Raw genomic sequence first — 9,128 nt, forward strand, 5'->3', positions numbered from 1 at the left:
GAAGGCTTGGGCCATTTTTCTCTGGTTATTAACCACTCCTCTTAGCATTCCCTCCACAACACGCCAAGGCTGGATGGGAACAAAGGCTGGAGAAGCCAAGGATAGCAGGTTCTCTGCTGGCTGCTGAGACCAGTATGTCACCTCCGGGGAAGGGCTGAAAGGGGTGCACAGGACAGACCCCTTCCTGCTCAGCACAGCAGCCCTGTCTGTTTTGTGGGAAGGACTGGGTTGCTGCAGATACCCCTCCCCAGACTGGCACGTCCTGGCTGAAGGCCTAGCCAGGCTGGTGGAGTCTCTGTCCTAGGTTAAAAGCTCCCTCCTGGGTTACTCTTCCATCAGTAGGGCGGTTTCCTGCACTGAGTAAGACTGGCAAGGTGGTATGTATATACCAGGAAGCTTTGTATGCCAGGCAATTGGGCTACTCGATGACCCTTCCCTAGGTGAAAACCCATGCCAGCACCTCAGGGCATACTGGGAAAGCTGTGGGAAGACAGAGGATGGTCGAGCCTTGTGTGTGAGTCAGGAGGGAGCTGATGTCCCCGGGTTAATGTCAGGTTAAAGTCCACAGCCAAGGGACAGCAATGCCCACACACCTCTATCAAACCATCTGGGCAGCCAGCGTTCACAGTACTTCTAATTCCAGGTGAGAAAGGCTAAGACAAGGGTGTGTGTGTGTATGTTAGGACAGTAATTGGCAAGAAACTAACTCCAAAAAGCCCTACATTAAAAAGTTTTCTCAGCCGTGTTTAAAATCTCTCCCTCGTTTCCCTCTGGAGCACTGCTTGTGCTTTAGGACCCATCCATGATAAATCCTGAGCTCTCAACACTGAGCTCATTTATAGAGGACAAGAACAAGGCCTTGGGTGCCATCGTCACAGACACAGGATCATCACTGCGATGGTGCTAACAGTGCTGGTCCCAGCCCTGTGCCAGGTGGTGTACATGGCCAGGGAGGGATGGGAACCCAACCACACTGCTTCTCCCCAGTGAGTGCTGCTCCAGCCGTACTGCTTTCAGTTCAGTCATCAGCAAACCCTGGAAGAGCTGTCCAGACACATTGTATAGTGTTACTATGGTAGTATAGTATAGGTGGTATAGCGCCAGTGACACAAAAGGGCACATTTTGGTGCCAGCAGGTGGTGCAGGCTGGTTGATAAAACATGGCTATCCCACCTGTCCTAGCGGAGCACTGGTGTAGGCTGTACCAGGCCAGCTGGAAGAGAGGTGAGGGCTTCCTCAAAGGCAGCATGACAAAGACATGACACCAAAGCTGGCCTTTGGTGGACCTGATGGAAGATGCAGCAAATCCTTTTTATGCAGGTCCCACTGAAAGGACAGCTGTGTGTGTTCATATTGTGATATTGTGGTGCTCTCACAATAAAGGAAAGGAGAGCTACGGGAATAGTACTTCTCCCAGATTTGGGGCTGTGCCTTTTTTTTTTTTTTTTTTAAATGAGCAAAGCAATAAAGACATAGCAATACAAATCAAAAATGTAAAATATGACTTCGATTTGACCTAAAGAGGATATGGGATACGGACAATAAATAAAACATTTCTGAAACTGAGGAATAAATCTAGCTCTGGGAATTCTCAGGGAGGGGAAAAAAACATTCATAAAAATTCACTCCTCTCTGAGCTGCAGCCCTGAACCTCCCATGCACTAGATGGGAGACACTGATAAATCTGGGAGGCCATACGTGCCAACCAGCTCATATGTTTTCAGTGAGCAATGACAGGGAGCCAAATTGCTTTATTCCGATTAGTGAAGGTCCTCTGACTGCGAAATACACTGTGCGAAAAAAAATATTGAGTTTTAGTTCGCTGACACATCAATTTAAGAGAATTATTGCTCTCACACAGAGGCCAAAGCATGTATCTCCCTTCATGTATGTGCAGTAAAAACTAATTGTCAACTTTTATGTAGGGGCAAAAGGGGTGCAAGGGATGGGAAGAGTACCCCTCCAACCTGCGGCCGTGCGCTCTGACTTGCGCGTTATCTCACAGTGCAAACAGCTGTGAACAACTGGCATTTTGTTTTACTCCTAAGCACAAAATAAACTCTCCATAAACAGCCTAAGCATGACTTGCATTTTTGAGTTGTATTTTCTAGAAAGCTCTTTCATCCAGTTCCTTAGCCATAAAGTCTCACAGATGGTAAAAGGAACCACTAATGAAACCCATGACCAGATTGTCTCCCGCTGCAGCTTAAATCTCACATCCTTTACTCGCAGAAGTAATTTAGGAGTGGGAGGGTGCCCAGGTGTTCATGATACGTGGTCATTTCAGTGCCTCGTCCAGTCCGGTCTGCAACCTCGTCATGTGATGGAGCTGATTCGATTATGCCATTTCCTGATTTGCCATGATGCTCCCCTCACTCGGAGAGACGGGGGCGGGGAGTCCTACACACACTAATACCACTCAGACAATAGGCATGCGAAATTGATGTTCATGCAATATCTCAAAGTCTCCGGAGATTTGTATTTTAGCTATTGTACGGAGCGCTTTGCTTTCATTGCCTCTCTCCTTCACCTTTGTTTCCCAGCTCACCGTCTCATCTTCCATCTTGGCTGGGGCTCCTGGCTGCTGTGGGATTGTTCATTGCATATTCAGTAGATCTACCGGTGCAAAGCAACTCATTTTCACCACCTGAAATTCACACCGTGAAGGCAGAAATAATCAAATATTTTTTTTAAAAAAACTGGTGAAGCAAAACACTGCACATTAATTATTGTGATAGTTATAGGATAATAACTAATTATTAATTATGCTTTCCAGCAATTTCTGCCTGGTATTTTGTTGAAATCATCACCTAGGCATTGAAATTTGTATTAATTCTTCTAATGCTGCGTTTTACAATCGCGATATATAGCATGCTCCCATTTTTACTGGAGTGTTTTTCCCTGTGATAAAATAGGAACTGGTCTTCCCTACGATGAGAAAAGAAGAATCTACACAGCATATTTCTCTGGCACAACCAGAAAAAGAAAAAGAGAGAAAAATAAATGCCTTTTTCTAATCTCTGTTTCCTCTTATTGCCAGTAATTTCACCACTTCTCCATTTTCTCACAACAGACTGCCTTTGATTTGCTTTCAAAATGAAGGCCTCGCTGACAGACAACTGTAGGAACAAAGGGGTCCAAACAGAAGAGAAGGTACATGGGGTGCTGGCCAGGGGGGAAGAGAGGGGATGTGCCTGGAGGTGGCAGGGAGAAAAGAGGAGTCGTCAGGGGGTTAAGGAGGCTGGGAGAAGGGCATGCAAGAGGCAAAAGAGAGAGAAGGGGAGAGAAAAGGGATGGAAAGAAAGGGGACAAATGAAAAGTGAGGTGTGGCAGCACATGGAGACATCACCTTGCTGAGACAAAGGGAGGATGCAGGATGCTGCACAGGGCCTGTTGAGATGTCCCTGCTAAAGGGGAATAAGATCCAGAAGGAAGGTAGGGAAATGGCTTTAGGAAGAGGATACGGACCATCGCAGCACACTCCTCATGGCTGGGAGCACAGAGGAAGCACGAGGGCTTCCCCAGCCCACAGGGCAGTTCTGTGGCCAGGGCCACAGGCCCAGCGCTTCCTTCTCTGGGGTGCTTCCAAAGATGCAGTCGCCAGACTCAGGCAGGTCACCCAGGGGAGCAGACATGGAGATGAGGATGGGGAGAATAAGGGAGAATCACTACCGAACCCTCACCTTTGCTCTTCTCCCTGCTCTCCCAACTCCAGCAGCCACTGGCTTTGTGGTTCCGGGAGCAAGGGGAGAGTGGGACCAAAGGCTGCTACTTGGTGGAGGTGTCCCTCCTGGTGAGGGCTGGCTCATCTTCCTCTCCTGGTGACCCGAGCTGAACAGGAATGGGAACAACATCATCACAGGCATTTCTGTGCCTTGTGTCCCTGGGGAAAACTCAGTCCTGATGGCCTGGCCAGGGGCAAGGTGGAAGCAGGCCCCCGTACCACCTGGGCACCATGGAAGCAGTGTGACAGGGAGCTGGGGACACCAACAAGAGTGGGCCATAAGGTAGTGACGGGATGCAAAAACCTGCCATAGGGGAGAATTGGGGGGCAGCTGCAGACAGGGTCAGAGCTGACTTTGCTGGATTTAGGGAAGCAGAAGTACTTTCTCCAGGCTCAAAGCAATTTGGGTTGTTCCATCTAGGGGAGATGAAGAACTGGAAGCAGAGACAAGTGTTTGGGTTAGAGCAAAGCACATCAGAAATGCATGCATGGCAGGAGGCAGAAGTACTGCAGGATTAAAAAAAAAAAAAAAAAGTCTTAATAGTTTTAGAGCCACTACGTGAAAGACCTAAACAGTAGTTAAGCATTCAGACCTTAACAGCCAGAACAGAAAGGGAAATTTCCTAATGACAGCATTTCCTACCCAGTCCTTTATCCATACCAGAGATGCATAACAGGAGCTGGGCAATCTAATGGAGATTAACTGCGCAAAAGTAATAAAAAACCCAACACTTCCACATGGCACTGGCTGCTGCCTCAGCTCCCCATCCCCTGGCAGCTTCCCAAACACACAAGTTCATACCGTGAATGCTGAATTGGAAAAGCTGGAGGGCAGAGCTCCTGTGGAAACCACAGGGGAGAGCATGCACGAAGAAAAAGGTTTCTGCATGACAGGATTTAAACTGGAAGGCACTTCTACTGGGGAAATAGCCCCACATGCCAACACTGAGCCAGGAAAAAATGGCCTCGCTGGAGTGTTGTTGATTAATCCTACTGTGACCCAAGGAAACAGCAATTTGCTACTTAATTGTAGCTAGCCACAAAAACGAAAAGAAAAAGAAAAAAAGAAGAAAGAGAACAGTAAGAGAGCATTTCTTCACTACATCTAGGTCAGTTTTATTATTATTATTATTATTATTATTATTATTTATTTTTGTTCTTGGTGATTTATTGCACATGCAGAGTATAGGTATTTATTTAAATAATAGATATATACCTACCTCCAGGTACAGAATCTGGCATGCTACAAAGCATGTAAACAAATTAATGCTGGGCTTGGTGCCCAGTAAAGAAACCTCACCAAACCCAAAGAAACAACAACCTTTAAAGGCTCAGGTCTCAGCAGAAGAGAAGAGTCCCAAGATGAGGTAGGAGGGTCAGGAAGCTGTAATGCACCTGTACGGGACTGTCTGATTGGTCCTATTACATCTACCTACGAGTTTCCAGCTAAATATTGAGGCTTCCTTATGATAAGCCTCATATACCTACATTGTGGGAGACATTCCTTGCTACCTACAAAGACGAGACAGCTGAGTCATGAAAGAGGAATAAGAGATTTAAAGAAGATATGGGATTTGCCCCAAGTTGAATGCAGGGTTGGAATTAACTACAGACTCCTGAAATCCAGCATGGCACATTGAACGTAAGGTCAACCTTCCTTCTCTAACCTCACACTGTGCCTTCAAAGTCAGGGAAAGGAAATTCAGGTTTAAAATCTGAAGCTGTTCAGGACAGCATTGAGATGAGATGGGAAAAAATGCTAGAAAAGATGTTTAAGTTGAGAAAAAATCATCCAGGACAGAAAGCAAGGACAATCCTGTATTTGTCTCACCTGCTGTGGAAGGACATGGCAAAGCAGTAGTCACTCAACAGCTTCTGGCCTGGATAATTAAAACCTTTATGTAATATCAGGTAAAAGAGTAAACAGTCTTTCCATGGCGTACTGAATTCAACCCCCCTCTTTGTACTTGCAGCTCCGGGTTGTAGATTTTTTTTTTTCTTTTTCCAGAGCATCTTGAACAGATAATCAGAGCATGCTGACATTCAGCAGTAATCAATTAGCACCTACTTTAGATTAAATTGAGAATATGTAAATTGGGCTCCTCATCAGGCACCACAGTCAACATTTCAGAGACACTCACTGTGCTCTGAACATATCAAACAGATGAAATGTAGAAGTTGTTCAAAATCCTATTCCAAAATGGGCGGCAGGGTGGGCTATACCAACCATTTAAGATTACTTTTATCTGTTTTATTTTTCTTCTTTTTCTAGTCTTAGCTTACGCTAAATTAGCCTCTACAATTCTTCTGCCAACCTAAGACAAACCTGACCTTTTATATAGAGTTACGCACGTATATAACATGACAAAATGCACCACTTATAAATAAACACTAGGAACCTGACCCCTGAAGAGTGCATTACTGTGTTCCCCTAGTTGTCTTTTGGTCCTACTTGCAGTGAACACACAGCCACGACCACGTGTCAAGAGATCAAACTGCTCCTTGTAATGTTTGGGACAATTTCACACTGCTTCATAAAAAGGCAAGGAGGAGAATCACTGGTGCCATCCCACTCCCAGTGCCACAGCACCCACACCTACTGGTTATATAAGTTTCTGCTGGACCCAGCACAGAAGTTCCACTTTGGTAGGTGTTCAATAGAAAAGGCTTACAGGAACTACTTCTTTCTTCAAACACTGAGCAAAGAGCTTGGCAAGAAACATATAATTATTCTTATCATTAGGATTTTTCCTATCTTCACAGCAAATTTTCTGTTATATCCCACCTTGGGTCAGCCTGCCTGACTTCTCGCTATAAATTTAAAATGTTGGTTCTTCACCACACCACCTCCATAGCATCCATCCCCAGCTGATCACATTTAGAGACAGAGACAAAGACTGGGCCCCACCTAAAGTAGATATTGTAGTCTGTGCTTGTTAAAAACAGCATTAAACCTGTGCGAGGATGAAGGAAAGCACGATTCTGTTAAAAATACATATATCTGAGTGTTTTTTAGAATCCTTTTTGTCTCTAGAGAACACCGTCTTACACAGAAAGGCTTTTCTTTTGGACTCTGAGTGCACCTGATTGCCATGACCATAGGGGTTTTGCATTTTATTCTGACTCAACAAAAGCTGTATGTTTCAGCTCCCTCTTCTCCCCCCATATTGCAGGTGAGATTGTTTCTCCAGCGACCAGTTCATCATTTTTGCTCAGACGTATCCTATTTACATAACTCATAAGGCGTTAACCAAAACGTACCCCCTCAAACCAAGTCACACGCACACGTACACATATATTTGTATAAGGCTGTCATACCATGCCTGCAATAGCATAACAACACACAGCAGATAGATTATGCTTGTCCCACAGTTTGTTTTTGTGATTAGCAGACACGATGCAGATCCAATAGATATTAGCATGTCCAGGAAGTACTCACGATAAATTGCTGAGCTACTAATAATTTAGATATTTTTATGACTGTTCAGTGGTGGCTAATTTAGTCTAATAAAATCCCATTAAGTTGCTGCTTGGTCCTTTTCCTTCCTCCAAGTCCCTGAATGGGACTTATATGCTAATTGCAACCAGTATATGCTAATTAGACCTCATTTCCATTTCTTAAAGAGATAAGCGCCGTTCTGTGCCAACCAATCATCAAGTCATCCCACCTCTGCAGCAACCTTTCGGCCTGGCTCGCCCGCAAGTGCCCCAAAACCCTGAGCTCTGCTCCCTGCAGCGGTGGCAGGGTCCCCAAGAGAACGAGGCAAGGGAAGGGAAAAGGAAAAGGAAGGCAAGGCGAGGCGAGGGTCCCTGCTGGCACTGCTCTTGCTGCCCACCCAGCCAAGGTGCGGGAGGGGAACGCTGCGCTCTCCTGCTCTTTGGGTTACGCTCAAGGCATTTACAAGCATCTTTTCAGACAGCAAGCTGAAGGAGGAGGTGGTGCAGCCCCTTCTGCAGCGCACGCAGCCGGGCTGCCAGCCGCCCCGGCAGCTCTCCATCACGCCCAGCCCACGCGGGCTCATTAGAGCTTCGGGGAAGCAATCACAAGTTTATCATGCTTGAAGGGGCTGCGAGTCTCCTTGCACTGCCTAATGTGATTTCGCCGCACTGCAATGTAGTCAGAATTAGATCCATATTAAAGATCGGTTAGCGGAGAGAGAGGGAGCAAGAGCAGGAGCGGCAAGCACCAGTCAGGTTTTGAAAAGCACAAGGTGCCTTTTGAGCTGCTGGCTGCAGCATCGTATGCTTTGCTCTGGGGAGGGTGACCTTCAAAACCCCAGGATGAGATTTGTCAAGATTTTTGCACTGAATACATAAGAGTTCAGATAAATTCCACGTTGCGTGTTAAGCTGGCAGCCTTGCTTTGTGGTGTCAGGACCAGAGCCTGAGCTCGCTGGCAGTTGGGTAAAAGCCCACTGGAGAAGGAATCGCTCCACGAAAGTCAGAAGGGCGGCTCCCAAGCTGCTCAGGTGTAAATACGGAGCAGTGCCACCAGCACAGTGTGACTCGACAGGGAGTTCAGGCAGATTGTTTACCAGCATGTACTACTCCCTATAAAAGACATTTCTTGAAATTACTTAAAAATGACATTTCCCCTCTGCCCTTCCCAGAAAGCTAATTGTAATATTTTACTGTTTGAAGAAGACAATTGTGAAGTCAAAAGAGCTGGGAACATTAGCGATGTCATTGTTTGAAAAAGAAGCAGCCTTGAAACATCATTTGCAAATCTATTCATTATTCTGAAATGCTAAATGCAGTAAGAGCGGGTTTAGCATCTGTCTGCTAACTAACTCCCTTATTATTACCCAGTGGAAGAAGGAAAACATAGACAAGCAGTGCATTACTTTAGGAAACCTGAATGTTGCAGATACGAAGGGTTCCCAAAACATGCAGAACCCTCCACCCCCAGCCCAGATGGGGCTCCTCAAGTCTCTGCTTTGTGCTGCATTTGACAAATGAGGCTAGGCTGGCTTCTGATTTTTGTGGGCAAAAATGAATCCCTGATGTTGTCTCAGGGAGCTCGGCGATGTTACGCCGGGGATGAATTTGCCCACGTATGCCCCACACTAATGCAATTCTCCCCGTAACCAAAATCATTATCCGCCCGATTTCCCCTCCACCTCTCTTATCTCTCTCTTCTGTACATACACACACACTCGCACGCACGCACGCACGCACATGCGCTCCCTTTCGCTGGCATGTCAGTCACAGCTATCTCTGCAGGAGGGCTGAACTTCATCCCTCTGTGTCTCCAGACAGGCCACAAATCGCCGATGCGAATACACGGCGGGTCGCCGGAATCCTCCACACGGGGAGACAGGACAAAAGGGCAGCACCTCCTCTGGTGGTGGTCGGGGAGCAAACCCTCCACCGGAGATAACATTTAATGATGAGGTGGGGGGAG

General features: G+C 46.4%; 1 long non-coding RNA gene across 1 annotated transcript; it reads right to left on the reverse strand.

Annotated features, from left to right (window-relative positions):
• Positions 1 to 782: 782 nt before the first annotated feature.
• Positions 783 to 6,034, reverse strand: LOC121056985. Its single transcript, XR_005813591.1, has 2 exons — positions 5,556 to 6,034; positions 783 to 2,647 (listed from the first exon to the last, which is right to left on the reverse strand). It is a non-coding gene; the product is annotated as an uncharacterized LOC121056985 (long non-coding RNA).
• Positions 6,035 to 9,128: the final 3,094 nt, after the last annotated feature.

The sequence above is a fragment of the Cygnus olor genome, chromosome 1, assembly GCF_009769625.2.
Source record: "Cygnus olor isolate bCygOlo1 chromosome 1, bCygOlo1.pri.v2, whole genome shotgun sequence".
NCBI lineage: Eukaryota > Metazoa > Chordata > Aves > Anseriformes > Anatidae > Cygnus > Cygnus olor.